Here is a 13,597-nt window from a genome sequence, read left to right as displayed (position 1 = left end):
ATAATTACAAGGAGAAGCCCTGATCAGATTAAAAAGTGTGTAACAAGAAAATAGCTTGAAGTCTGAGGCATATCATGAAGCAGATCCTTTATCAAGGAAAATGCTAAAAGGGTAGTATGCCTTGTAGAAAATACAGGTTTTGAATATGGTCATTTGACTAACGATTGAGGGCTTCTCATTATGAAATAGATGAGATTCTTTTTTTTTTTTTTTTCTTCTCCTAGTGAGAGCTTTGAAGGAGCAAAGCAACTACCAGTTTAGTGATGATCAAAATGACACCAAGATAATAGAAGAGGGACACAGAAAATAAACCTCCCCAGGCTTATGGAGCTTTTAATTTCCATCCAGAAAATTGAGCTTTATCAGTGGATGCCATTGCCATTATAAGGCTGTTAGTTGCATCTGTGAAGTTTCTGGATTAAAAAAATGGAACTGTTGATTCTACATTTTTGTATTCACTTTATTTCATTTCAATACTGAATTACTTTCAAAGAGGATACTTTTATTTTGATAAGATGTATGAATAAATAAATAAAATCAATCTCATTTTTACTATATAATCTTCTCTCTTTTAGTCTGTTCTGCTGTTAAAGATACCATAGATGGGGTAGCTTATAAAAAATGGAATTTTGGGGCACCTGGGTAACTCAGTTGGTTAAGCGTCTGCCTTTGGCTCAGGCTGTGATCCCTGGGATGGAGGCCCAGGTCAGGCAGCCTGCTCAGCAGGGAGTCTGCTTCTCCCTCTCCCTGTTGGTGCTTTCTCATTTGTTCTCTCTCTCTCTCAAATAAATAAAATTTTTAAAAATTAAAAAAAATCTTAAATAATGAAATTTTTGTTTTCAGTTTTGAAGGTTAGAAGTCCATGATCAGGTCCCTGCAGATTCTGAGTCTGGAGACGGCTCTCTTCCTGGTTCATTGACAACCATCTCACACTGTCCTCACAACAAAAAAAGTAAGTCAGAAAGGCCAAGGGAGCTGTCTTGTAAGGGCACTAATCCCACTCATGAGGGCCCCACCCTCATGACTTCATCACGTCTTAAAGGTCTTATTTATAAATCATCACATTGGGGGTGACCATCACATGTGGATCAGAGGGGGACACACACATTCAGGCCATGGCACTCTCCAAATGTCTTCAAGACCTGGGCAAGAGGAAAAGCCCCAGATATTAAAATATTATATTATAAATTGTTACCACTATAAATGTTACTATATGTATTAAAGGAGATTTGGAAATCTCATTATAAATGTTTCTGTGTGTATTTTTTTGAGCTTTTGTTTTGAGTTTATTCTTCATTTAACTTTTAAAACACTACCATAGTTGAATATTAAAACAAAAACAATAGCAAATACTGAGCTATGATTATAGTCCTTCACTCACTCACTATGTCATATAAAATGCCAGCAGTGTTATTCACTGACCCCATTAAGAGGTCTGACACTGACCACCACCCCTGTGTTCCCCATTGTAGTGGCGTCATCTTTCCTGATTTGGATCAAAGCCCACCAGTTCTACCTGGTTGACTTCATCAGTATCTTCTACATCTTTTGTCTCAGGTAGGAGTTTTTCCTGGAAGAGACAGCTTTTCAGGAGTGAGAAAGCCATTTACCTTCAATTCAGTGATTAGGTGACCCTCCTCATATATGGTCTATGATAAATTCGCATGCTTTCATCTAGCACACACTTGACAACCTGACTTGGATGAGAGGTGATGACAGTGGTTTGGTTGTCAAGAGTAGATACTGGTTTTTGAAAGCTGCCCAGTGCTCCAGCCGTCATTTGTCCTTACACTGAAATGGTCTTCTCGATGAGTAAAAGCGTTGTGCTCTTTCTGGGCTAAAACTGTGATAATATCTCCTGCTTCCAGTCCTCGTTCTTGGTCTCCTTCACCATAGAATGTTATTTTTTGGCCATCTTTCATGTCTTTGTCAATATGGACTTCTAGAATCTTCTTCTCTTGAACTGTCTTCCTTCCATTGCAGTTTTACATCTGCTTTAGGGCCAATCTCTTCCCTGTGGCCCTGGAGCTCCATGCACACAGACTGAAGTTGCAGAACTGTTCTGGGTCCTAGCTGATGAATTCTTATTTGCATTCCAGTACCTTGGCAATTGGGACAACATTCTACTCCTCCTTTCTTACCATCTTACCTTCACATCTGTCATAAATCATGTTCTGTTGCAGAGCTAGATTTCTTGTTGCACGGTTACGGTTACATAAATACGGTTACATAAATACGGTTACATAAATCTTCTAAGGTGACTAGAGCTGATGCGCAACGTTTTTACCTCTCCTTTCTCTCTGTATCCTCCCTCCTCCTCCAAAGACATATCAAAGATGTCATAGGGGAGCCCAAACCACCACCAGCTCTGCCTTCTTTAATTGCCTGTTCTCCTCCTTTATCATATAATTCCCTTTTCTTTGCATCAGAGTACTTCATAAGTCTGAGAAATCTGTCTAAACTTCTCTCCTTTGTTTGAATTCTTATTGGAATGGTACTTCAAGGCCAGTTTCTGTAAGGTGTTTTTCAGTTCTTCCTTGGTGGCGTTGGGTTTGACCCCCACAACATCATAGTAAGTGGTTTCTTTCACTATTTTCTAGAGCCAGTGATTGGGCTGAAGCTGGTGTGGGGTAGCGGGAAGGAACGCCCTGCTGCGCGCAGCTCGGGAAGGCATCCCTTGTCCATTTCTCATGGAGCATTCTGGAAACTTCCTGTTACTATGTGTATTAAAGAGATTTGGAAAATACAGACACATAGAAGGAAAATATTAATGAATAATTTTATCATTCAAATAAAATCTTACTTAAAAAGTTTGTTTTAAATTTTTTTCCAATATTTTTTCTTGAGTATCATTTTTTAACATATGTTTTAGAATTTTTTTTTAAAGATTTTTTTTATTTATTTGAGAGAAGACAGACAGAGTTAGAGCACAGGAGCAGGGGGAGAGGCAGAGGGAGAAGCAGACTCTTTGCTGAGCAGGGAGCCCCACGTGGGGCTGGATCCCAGGACCCCAGGATCATGATCTGAGCCAAAGGCAGAGGCTTAACCACCTTCGCCACCTAGATGCCCCTAGATCAGTTTTTATATTTTATTTTTTTCACTAAGTAATCCTAACATGTGCAAGTTAGGAAAGAACAGCATATTTCACCTTCTGTATTCCTTACCTGGAAGTGTACATTGGATACCTTTGCGCCGGGTAGTTGGTTTTGTTACCATTATCGTTATTGTTATTTTGAGAAGAGTCCTTTTGAGTCCAAGCTGCTGTAGTTTGTAAGTTAACTTGGAACTTTCATGCAGACATTCTCACATTTGTATCTCTTAACTTGAGCTTACACTTCTCTTAATTTTGGGAAGGTAGCTGCTTTAAAGTTATACATAAAGGTTTTGTTTTTAACTTCTAGAATTCCCACCCTTCTTACACCTGTCTTTTTCCTGTTTTTAAAATGTTGTAATATATGACGTTGCAAACACCCACAAGAATGGGCAGAATAATCTGACGAACCCCTGACTTTCATATTTGAGTTTGAACCCTGTGTGGTGAACCTCTGTGTGGAATGCACAAGCAATCCTGGAGGAGTGTTTTACGTTCGTGAACAGGATGGTTCCCCCAGAAAGAAAGAGCGATCATAATGACGTGTTTTGCTTTAAAATCTTGATTAGGCTTGTCTGTATTTTTAGAGCCCCAAATATGGGTTATTCAACCAACTTTGGTGATTTTAGGTGATGCCCCTCCACAGGGTTTTTGTGATTGGTGGTTTTATCAGGAACCCCCACCCCATAAACTCCCCTTTTTTATTTTTAACTGTGATTTTTCTGTTCTTTGGTTCCAAGTTTTGATTCATTTCTTGATTGGCTAGAGGTAGTTTTGTTGAAGGAATAATCTGTAGACCATAACCTTTAAAACTCCTTTAATATATGCTGCTCTGTTTTTTTTTTTTTTAGTGTCATATCCTGTAGAAGAAAAAAATACATAAGAAAAGCCTCCCCCGCCCCCCCCCCCCCGCTTCTAGATATCCTTTTTATTTGTTTGTTTGTTTTTCCTGTGCTGTGGATTAAAAAATAGTCCTTGCCATTAAAATCACTGAGGTCCATCTGTTTTGTTTGTGTTGGCTTTGCCTGGAGTGTGGTGACCCTTTATAAACAATTTTTGGGAAGTCTCTGTGTTATGTGTCCTTCACATTTTCCCACTACCTATTTATTTACTCTTTTTCTCTGTATCATGAAGATCTTCTCACACCTCCCTTCCCCAAGTATAATCATGGCTGCCTTTTCCGAACTGCTTGCTGTGTGCCAGAACAACGTTCTCTATATATTATGGGCTTATTTCATGTCTGTCATCCACATTTCAGATTCGGTTTTCTATAGCAGCAGTTTAGCTGTATACTGTCTTCAGTGTCAATTTTAATGTTTTTTTCCATTTTGAAATTTATCTGCAGTTCTCCCTCATTCTACTCATCTTACATCCTGTTGGCTTTTTTCAATAAAGCCTCTTGCTTATTTTCCCCTTAAGACTTTCTACTCCTGTTTCGTAAAGAAAGTGATTCCTTGAGTCTTCTTTTTTCTTTTGTGGTGAGAGATACATAGCACAACCATTTTATTTGTTATTTAATTTTTAGTTTAACTAAAAAATTCTAGTATAATTAACATGCAGTTTTATGTTAGTTTTGGGTGTACAATAGAGTGACTCAACAGTTCTGTACATTACTCAGTGTTCATCGAGGCTAGTGTACTCTTATCCCCTTTATCTGTTTCACCTGTCCTCTCACCTCCCCTCTGGCAACAACCAGTTTGTTCTCTGTATTTAATAGTCTGTGTTTTTGTTTGCCAGTTTTTTCTTTGTTCATTTGTTTTACATTGCATAACTATTTTAAAATGTTAAAGTAGGCCAGTCACCAAAGGATGGTATTGTATGAGTCTACTTCTGTGAGGCTCCCAAAGTAGTCAGATTCATAGCGACAGAAGAAAGAAGGGAGGGGCAGTGGGAGGAGAGAACGAGGAGTTACTTTTTATGGTTGCAGATTTCAGCTGGGGAAGACGAAAAAGTTCTAGAGATGGATGTTGGTGAGGGTTGCACAATACCATGCATATACTTAATCTTGAGGCTTTTTTTTTTTTCCTAAATGCTAACAATTTAAAGGCTTTTTTTTTTTTTTTTGTCTTTTTGCACTAAGTTATTTTTAGGGCTCCATCAGAATCTTGGGGATAATGTTCCCTCTCCACATTTCTGCAATTGTGTGTGTGCCCTGCTCATACACACCCACTCCACTGCCTTGCCATGAATCATTCTCACCTAGGAGAGATGTGGGATCTATACAAGCTTGCCATTCGGCGGTCTGTCCTCACCCTGAATCACCACTGAATCCCCTTCTCAGATCTAGAACTGTGTGGCAGCTGGATGTGTATGTCCTACCCCAAACCTCAGGACTGACTCAGTTTTTGTCTAGTTCAGTTTTGATAAGTAAGGCAGTACGCTCTTCTAACCTTGTCTCCATCCTCTGCTGTGACCACATCTACGAGGATATAAGAATCTAAAGTGCACACATTGCTGCACATCTTTCTGTCTTGACCTCTTCTACTTCAGTCTGCTTTCATGGACAGCACTTCCCCGGATTGGATTTAGGACTGTGTGTCCTTCCTTCTCCCTACTCTGCTTGTCATCAAGACATTGCAGTCTCTAGTTAGTAGATCGGTTTAGAGAAAGGGAGGGATTGATGGAGAGGGAAAAGCAACACATTGGCTTTCTCAAAAAAAAAAAAAGAAATCCCAATATTAAAGTAGTGGTAATACACAAAATGTCTGAAGGAACCGGGGAGGTAAGAAAATGAACAAAGTGGTCTTGACTTGGGCCCGGGGAATTGGGGAATCGTGCTCAGGCAGAGGAGCACTCGCTCCTAGACTCCAGTAATAGTTGCCCGATCTTCTGATTTTTCATCAAAAGAAATCTAGATTTTGAGAAATCACCAAATTGTTTACCTACTACATAAGACTAAAGCGAAACTCAAAACAAAAAATGCTTTGTGTACCCAACAGAACCTGATCTGTAGGTAAAAGGACAGCTGCCAAGTGTAGCGTTGATAGTCGTAGTATGTCCCAACCAGCGGCATTCCTTACGGAAAGGAAGTATTATGAATTACCTTGAGTTGAGTTTTTCTCATCATCAGTCTCACTATCAGTGCCTTAATTTGTGGTGTAGTGCTGTATCCTGTTTCCCACTATTTCCTGTACTTTTAACAGTAAAAACAACAGAAATGTCAAATATTTCTTCTTAAACCTGCTAACAATTTTTTCATTTATTTCAGAGCAAGTAGATAACATAAAGTAATTGATCAGAGAAACTTTAGATTTAGTTTAAGTGAGACCTTCTGAATTCTTTCAGTATCCTTTTTTCTTCCTTAATGGGTTTCATGTCAAAGTGTCCCATCTTCTGGCCCTGGTTTTGTACACCTGTGAATTTTCACCTTACTTATGTGATTTTCTGCTTTATCAACAAAACTTAAAGTTGACGCCATCCCAATAACTTAGCCCACTTAAATAACACAGTAGCCAAGTACAGAGTATGAGGCCATGTCTCACTCCTGTGTTATTTCTAACATGTTTGTGCTGTAGAGGGAAGCAGTGCCCGAGGATCTCACTGCTTGTGCAATGTGCAGCACCATGATTCTTTGCACAGGGATGTGGGACAAGACAGCATAGTTCCTTCCCAGCTCCAGGGTGGCCCTGGCTACTGCATTAGTCTGCTCAGGCTGCCATTACTGAACGTCACGGGCTGGGGGGCTGACGCAACAGCCATTTATTTTCTCGCAGCTCTGGTGGCTGGAAGTCTGAGATCAAGGTCTGGCAGGACTGGTTTCTGGCGAGAGCTCTCATCTTGGTTTGCATACAGCTGTCTTCCCACTGTGTCCTCACATGGGCTCTCCCCTGTGTGTGCACAAAAGGAGAGGTGTCTCTGGTGTCCCTTCCTGTTCTGCTAAGGACACCGGTCCTATCAGATCAAGGACCCACCCTGATGACTTCACTTAACCTTGATTACCTCCTTAAAAGCCCTCTCTCCAAAGACAGTTACATTTGGGTGTTAGCACTTCAACATATGAATTTTGTGGGGGCACTGTTTAGTCTGTAACATCTACCTTATAAGTGGTTCCTCTTCAGAGAAGCACATTCTTTTCTGCAGTGCAGCATAGTATAGAGGGACCCAAATCATCCAACCGTATACCTTGTAGGCTGGGATTATAGACGTGACCTCATAAATACCCGAGGGACTGATACGGAGTATTCGTATGCTTCCTTCTTTTCATTTAATATGAAAATAGAACATTTCAGATGGCTACCAGTTTATAAAAGTTGTATGTTAAATATACATTCGTGTGTATATTACAAGTGGTATTATATAATACAGATATATAACTACATCTGTGCATATAGACATATAAAATGAGATACCATGTTTCCAGCTGTCTAATTCATGTTCTCAAATTTAATTTTGCAGATTACTTAACCCAGGAGACAGTATGGTATATTTGCTTTTGAAGTAATTACAGTATAGAAAATGGCTTTTTAATTGGGAGAGAAAAGAACATAGAATAAAGGAAATAAATTAGTAAAATAACTGATTGTGTCCAGAAGAATCCCCTTTAGCCGACATAACAGAGTCTCTGTCGCAAAGCCCCAGCGCACTGTTTCTGGTAACTAATCCAGTCTCACACGACCATGACCAAGACTGCCGCAGCAGCAGGCTGTGCTGAGGTGGAAGGCTTTCTCTCGGTGGTTGGTTAGACGGCTGGCTTCTGCGTGTTCGTTTGTGACACTGTCCTTCATTGAGCCTTTCTGTGGGTAGGGTTTGGGGCTACACACTGAGTTCTCAGATGGGTGATCTCTACCAATTATAAGGAAAAGGGATTTGATTTTATTCTCTTGGTAGAGTAACTTACCTTGAAAAAAAATTTTTTTTTTTTTGAGAGAGAGAGAGCAAGCAAGTGAGCATGAATGTGTGTGGGGAGGGGCCGAGGGAGAGAGAGAATTTTAAGCAGTCTTCACACCCAGCGCAGAGCCCCACACGGAGCTGGCTCTCACAGTCTTGAGATCATGACCTGAGCTGAAATCAGGAGTCGGACACTTAATGTACTGAGTCACTCAGGTGCCCTTACCTTGAATTTTTAGTTAGAACAGGAGACAGCTCTTAACACTGAGGGCTTGTTAGGCTCTCCTTGTGACAATTCTTCCTCACTGCCCTCTGCTGTCCCCAGCGCTGGATCAGAAGGCTCCACGTCACCATGCAGACCATCTATGGATCCCGGAGCTGCCCAACAAACAGGACCAGACCTCTGCAGGGACAGGGAGACAGGGCCAGAACACGGGGGGGTGGTGCGGGCTGTCATCCTGTGAGTCAGAACCCTTTCTCCACACTGCCCCTGGGTCAGAGGAGGTGGATGTCAGTGTGTCAGGCTTCTCATCTCAGAAAACAAGAATTATGACTCAATAATCTATATTAAAATTCAGCTTTATCGTGATGATCTACTTGTGATCTTCCCCAACCAGAATAAGGTAGGATTGTAAGGAAGTTCCAGGATGTCGAGAAAGCCAGGCGTCTCGTCAACGGTGTCGTCTAGATTTTAGTGCGCGTGTGCAGGACGTGTGTGTAACTTCACACAAAATGCATTTATTCTCCTTGTCATCATCCCTTCTTCAGGGGATGTTTTCCTTAATTTCTTCATAAAGGACTCTCCTGTTAGACTGAATGTTTATTCAAGTAAAACTCTTTTTGCAGCTTAGTGATGGATGGACCAAGAACGTCGACTTGGTGGAGGTAAAACAACAGAGCTGAAGGGAGTCAGGGTGAGCGCTGGTGAGGAGGCCCTGCAAGATGGCGCCTGGGTCCTGCTGTAGGAAGTCGGCGTCGAGTCTGTGAGCCAGCCAAGGATCCTGGCTGAGCAGGTCTCCTCACAGACGCTGCCTCTACTTTTTAATTATGACTTATTTTCTCAACAAGAGGGGATTTTCTAAAAGCTCTGCTGACGAGGCTCCCATCATTTTCCAGAGACGCTGGGTGTTGTCTGGGCGTGGCAGCTGCCGCGGGGTGACTGCGCACGAACACGCAGCTCCCCGAGGAAAGAGGAGGCCCCGGCGTTCCCCGTGTTCACGTCAGAGAAGAGCCTCCGAGGGGGCCTGTGCCGAGTGCGTGGTCGTCGCAGGACGGGCTCCTCCCGCGCTCCGAGCTGGCGGCGGACGCGAGTGTGAGTGAGCGCCCGGGTCTGCAGGCCTCCTGGAGGCGGAAGAGGAGGCCCGCGTGGACTCGCCGCCCTTCGGAGACCGTTTGATACACTTGGTACTTAAAGTGCGGAAACGGCGCTCGGATTACCGCACGGGGGCGCACACGCAGATGCTCCGTCTTCGTTTCTCAGCCCCTGACGACGGGACAGAGCCGGAGGCCAAACCTTTAGAGACACGCAGGCCAGGAGAGGACGCCGGAGCCGTGGCCGAGCCCAGACCGCCTCTCCCACGGCGGGACTCGCGCCCGAGGCGGACGCCCCGGAGATGCTGGGAGGCCCGGGAGCGCTTTCCTCCAAGGCTGCGGGGGCTGGGGGCCAGTTTGTCCCCCGCTTCTCTCTTTCACGTGTGTGCTCTGTACAGACCCCCTCCCTTTTTAAAAAAAGACTTTATTTACTTGACAGGCCGAGATCACAACTAGGCAGAGAGGCAGGCGGGGGGGGGGGGAAGCAGGCTCCCCACTGAGCAGGGAGCCCGATGCGGGACTCGATCCCAGGACCCTGAGATCATGACCTGAGCCGAAGGCGGAGGCTTAACCTACTGAGCCACCCAGGCACTCCCTCCCCCACCTTTTTTTTTTAAACAAAAGTTATGTTTGCGGCTAAGTGGCCTTGTGCATGATGGAGGTCAGAAGGGGGCTGCAGCGAGCTGTTCGGGCACCGCGGTTCTGTCCCCGATCTGTGCGGTGCCTGGTGGCGGGAACCCGGGGAGCGCACAGATGTGGTCGCTTCTCATGCAGAAGGTGAGGTCAGCCAGGGCCGCAGACGGTGGTGAGCGTGCGAACGGCGCTGGACACGTCCAGGCTTTTTCTCGTGTGACCTTGAGAGGACCTTGTCTCGCATTATTCCTTTGGGGTGCCACCTTGGGCTTTTCCGCACACCCAATGGTGCTTCGGGGCCTCGCCGGACGGGTTCTCCTCGGGGTTAGCTCTGACCCTGGCAATGTCCCATTGCGACGCCACGGAAGTGCTTAGTGTGGTGCTTGCCCTGAAAACTCTAAATCCCTCTCCCTGGAAAAGTAATTCCTAGAAAAAGGGTTTGCTCCTGGTCATGGCTTTTGTGTTCCCCCAGCAGGTACGTGCCGCGCGTTGGGTTTTCTCGAGGGAGAAGGAGGCGGCTCTGCGCAGCTGTGTGCGTTGCTGCTTCTCAACGAGAAATCACAGCGGCTGTGGCTGGACAAACGCGACAGCCTTCGGGGGCCCACGGGTGTGCGGCTAGAAATCATTTGAGAAACAGAGGGTTTCCCGATAGCCGAATAAATGAAATGAGAATTCTGAGCTAGTCCGTTGGCATCAGTTATTATTCTCCCCGGGAAGCTTTACGAGTGGTTATTTACATGACTGTACATGTGCATATAGTAGGCTCATTTATCTTTTCTGCTGAGTTGTTTTTTTTTTTTTTTTAACCTTGTAACAGGCTCAAACTCTTACCTTCTTCACTCTGTGATTATGTAGTTGGAAAAAGTACTTTTATACTTGGAAATATACTTAGGCATTTCTCTAGGTAATTGAAAAAGTTGGCAGGTTAGCAGCCATTTTTTTCTGGGATTTGGTAAAACCAACATTTCCCGTGACTTTGTGGGACTGCCATTTGTTGAGTCCTCTAATATGTGACGCTGACCCCTGGCATGAAGCGGATTCCTGTGCATGAGGAACCCACCATCCTTAGAGAGTTAAGGTACCCGAATTCTCCTCAGATAACTTACAGAGCTATCAGTGTGGGTAAGGATAGCAGTGGCTGAGGTCTTGGGGAAGGGAAGGGGATGAAATCTCTTGAAATAGGACTTCTTTGAGAAGAGTGTGAGTCTAGGCTGGCAACCCAAACTCAAGGCATGGTCTCCTTGAGTTCAGGGAGTGAAGTGGTGCCCACACAGCCAACGCTGGGAAGCTTTCTTGGTTCAGCCATCATGGCACAATGGTCGTGCTAGGAGGAACCCTGGCTGAGCACAAGAGGGTGGAATTAAGGAGACTTCGGACATGGCACTCCATGGCAGCTTGTCTCAGGACCTGGGCCAGAGTGCCTCTGGCCTCCGTAGAAAAGCATGATCTGTCGGATGGGGCAGGATCACTGAGGGCAGCCATGCTGGGTGGCGAAGGGTAGCAGTAGCATCGTTCTTCTCATTAGGTGGCGGGCTTCTCTCTGGCGTTTAGACACAGGACTGAGACCACATCAGACTGGATTGCAGGCAGTTGTGTGTGTGTGGGGGGATCTCAGGAGGATGAGGAGGCTCCCTGTGGGGTGGTGGGGGTCAAGTGACTTATTTGTTTGGGAAAAAAGAGAGATAACCACCTCTGTTGGTCTTCCTTAGTGGAGTATGACCTTCTAGTCTCATAGGCTGCGACTGGTCCACAGAGTGTTGTACGTCAGGATATGTGATGATGTTAAGGCAAAATACGACCAACTCTTAACCAATTTAAAAAATCAGCATTTCCCGCCACTCTATTCTACTCCATTTAGGCAGCCGTGAGTTCATTCTCTCTCTATTTACTGCTTGCTGAATTGTGGTGCCACAGAAATGTGAACGGAAAGAAATTCTCAGCTTTGGGAGTTTCAAAACAGACTTTTGTAGCCCATAGCAGAAGTAATAGCCTTGAGAGAAAATACTTTTTGAGACCCAAGAGGGACAGAGATTTGGAAAATTAAATACACGTGCAGTCTGCTCAGTGTTATACATTAAGAGAAAAATCAGGTATAATAAAGATTGTACTTTAAACAATTTTAATTCTGGGGCACCTGGGTGGCTCAGTCTTTGGTTGGGCATCCAACTTTTGGTTTCAGCTCAGGTCATGATCTTATGGTTCATGGGATCAAGCCTCATGTGGGGCTCTGTGCTCGGCGGGGAGGCTGCTTGAAGGTTCTCTACCTCTGGCACCCCCCCCCCCCCAGCCACTCATGCGTGCATGCACACTCTTTTTCTCTCTCAAATAAATAAAATAAATCTTAATTGTTTTAATTATGGGGAATGAGTATCAGAAAGCTCAAAATTTTAAAAAACATGTGCTCTTTTCTCTGTGCATTTTTGTCTGTGGTATCTATCTTACCAGGAGAGTGGATATTAAGATTTAGTTTGAAAGGAGGGAGATGGTAAAAGGAATTACAAGGGATTATCAAAAACAGAATTTTTTTGATAATCCCTTGTAATTCCTTTTACCAGAATTTTCAGAGCCCCTCCTTGGTTAGGTTGAGAAAGGATACTTCTCATGGATACAGAGAACAGATTGAGGGTTGCCAGAGGTAGATGGGGGTGGCATGGGGGGAGCAAAATGGAAGAAGAGACTTAAAAATTACAGACTTCTAATTAGAAAATAAATAAGTCCTGGGGACCTAATGTACAACATGGCAATATTTGAAAGTTGTTAGGCTTAAAAGTTTTCATTACAAGAAAAATTTTATAACTATGTATAGTGATAGATGTTAATTACTATTGTTATCATTTTGCATTTTGCAATATATTCAAATATTGAATCATTATGTTGTATACCTGAAACTCATATGTTATAACTCCATCATATCTAAATAAAGTATACTTGAATTTGCATGTGTGACAAGCAATACTGTGTGCCTCAGATTTCTGCATAAGAGGGGTTTAAAATCTCTCTAATCTGGGAGAAGGAGAGAGAAAGTTACACTTCAGTTCAGATGGTCAAATGCCTCTAATTGCGCTGGACCTCCAGTGATCTAACTTGTTGGGAAGATCTCCGTTTCCACCTTAAAATTATGTTAGATTTGCCAGAAATGTAAGTGTGGCTCAAAAGAGTTTTTTTCCTGTGTCATTTCAGCATTTTGCTTTAGCAGGAGAATAGAAATTGAGGAATTTTTAGGTTTAGATAAAGAGGGATGCATAAAGATGCCTGACTCTCCCACGGACAGATGCAGGAGGGTAAAAATGGCTGGCAAAGACTCTGAGGCAGTTGTAATGTCTACTTAGGCATATGTGGAGTGCTTAATGAAGTAAAGGAGATGAGAAAATGTGAGTATAAGCAGTCTGATGACATGGGATAAGATGGTGCATATGAGAAGGGTGGGGGATCAAATATCCGACAATTCTCTCGGTTGATACCATCCCAGCTAGTCCTCTTAAGTGAGTTCATTACCATGAGGATTCAAGGGAGCATCCAAGTTCAATTGTGAAATAAGTGAAATGATCAGATCCTACTGTATAGCCGGACAGTATCATGCTTGTTATGGAAGTATTGAAGTTATGGGTGCTTCATAACCGTATACATTTAAATCAGCAAATTCTAATTTGAAGACATGCATGTCTTCAAAGAGTCAGGAAGTCAAGTTTAGGGGGATGCCCATGGAAGAGTGAAGAAGGAAGAAGCTGTCTGATG

General features: G+C 43.5%; 1 pseudogene across 1 annotated transcript; it reads right to left on the bottom strand.

Moving 5' to 3' along the window:
* Positions 1-1,426: 1,426 nt before the first annotated feature.
* Positions 1,427-6,104, bottom strand: LOC308353939 (dnaJ homolog subfamily A member 1-like; annotated as a pseudogene). Its single transcript has 2 exons — positions 6,024-6,104; positions 1,427-2,596 (listed from the first exon to the last, which is right to left on the bottom strand). The product of its transcript is annotated as a dnaJ homolog subfamily A member 1-like (transcript).
* Positions 6,105-13,597: the final 7,493 nt, after the last annotated feature.

This window comes from Martes martes, assembly GCF_963455335.1.
Source record: "Martes martes genome assembly, chromosome: 13".
In the NCBI taxonomy this organism is placed as follows: Eukaryota; Metazoa; Chordata; class Mammalia; order Carnivora; family Mustelidae; genus Martes; species Martes martes.
This window is presented reverse-complemented; position numbering and strand designations above follow the sequence as displayed.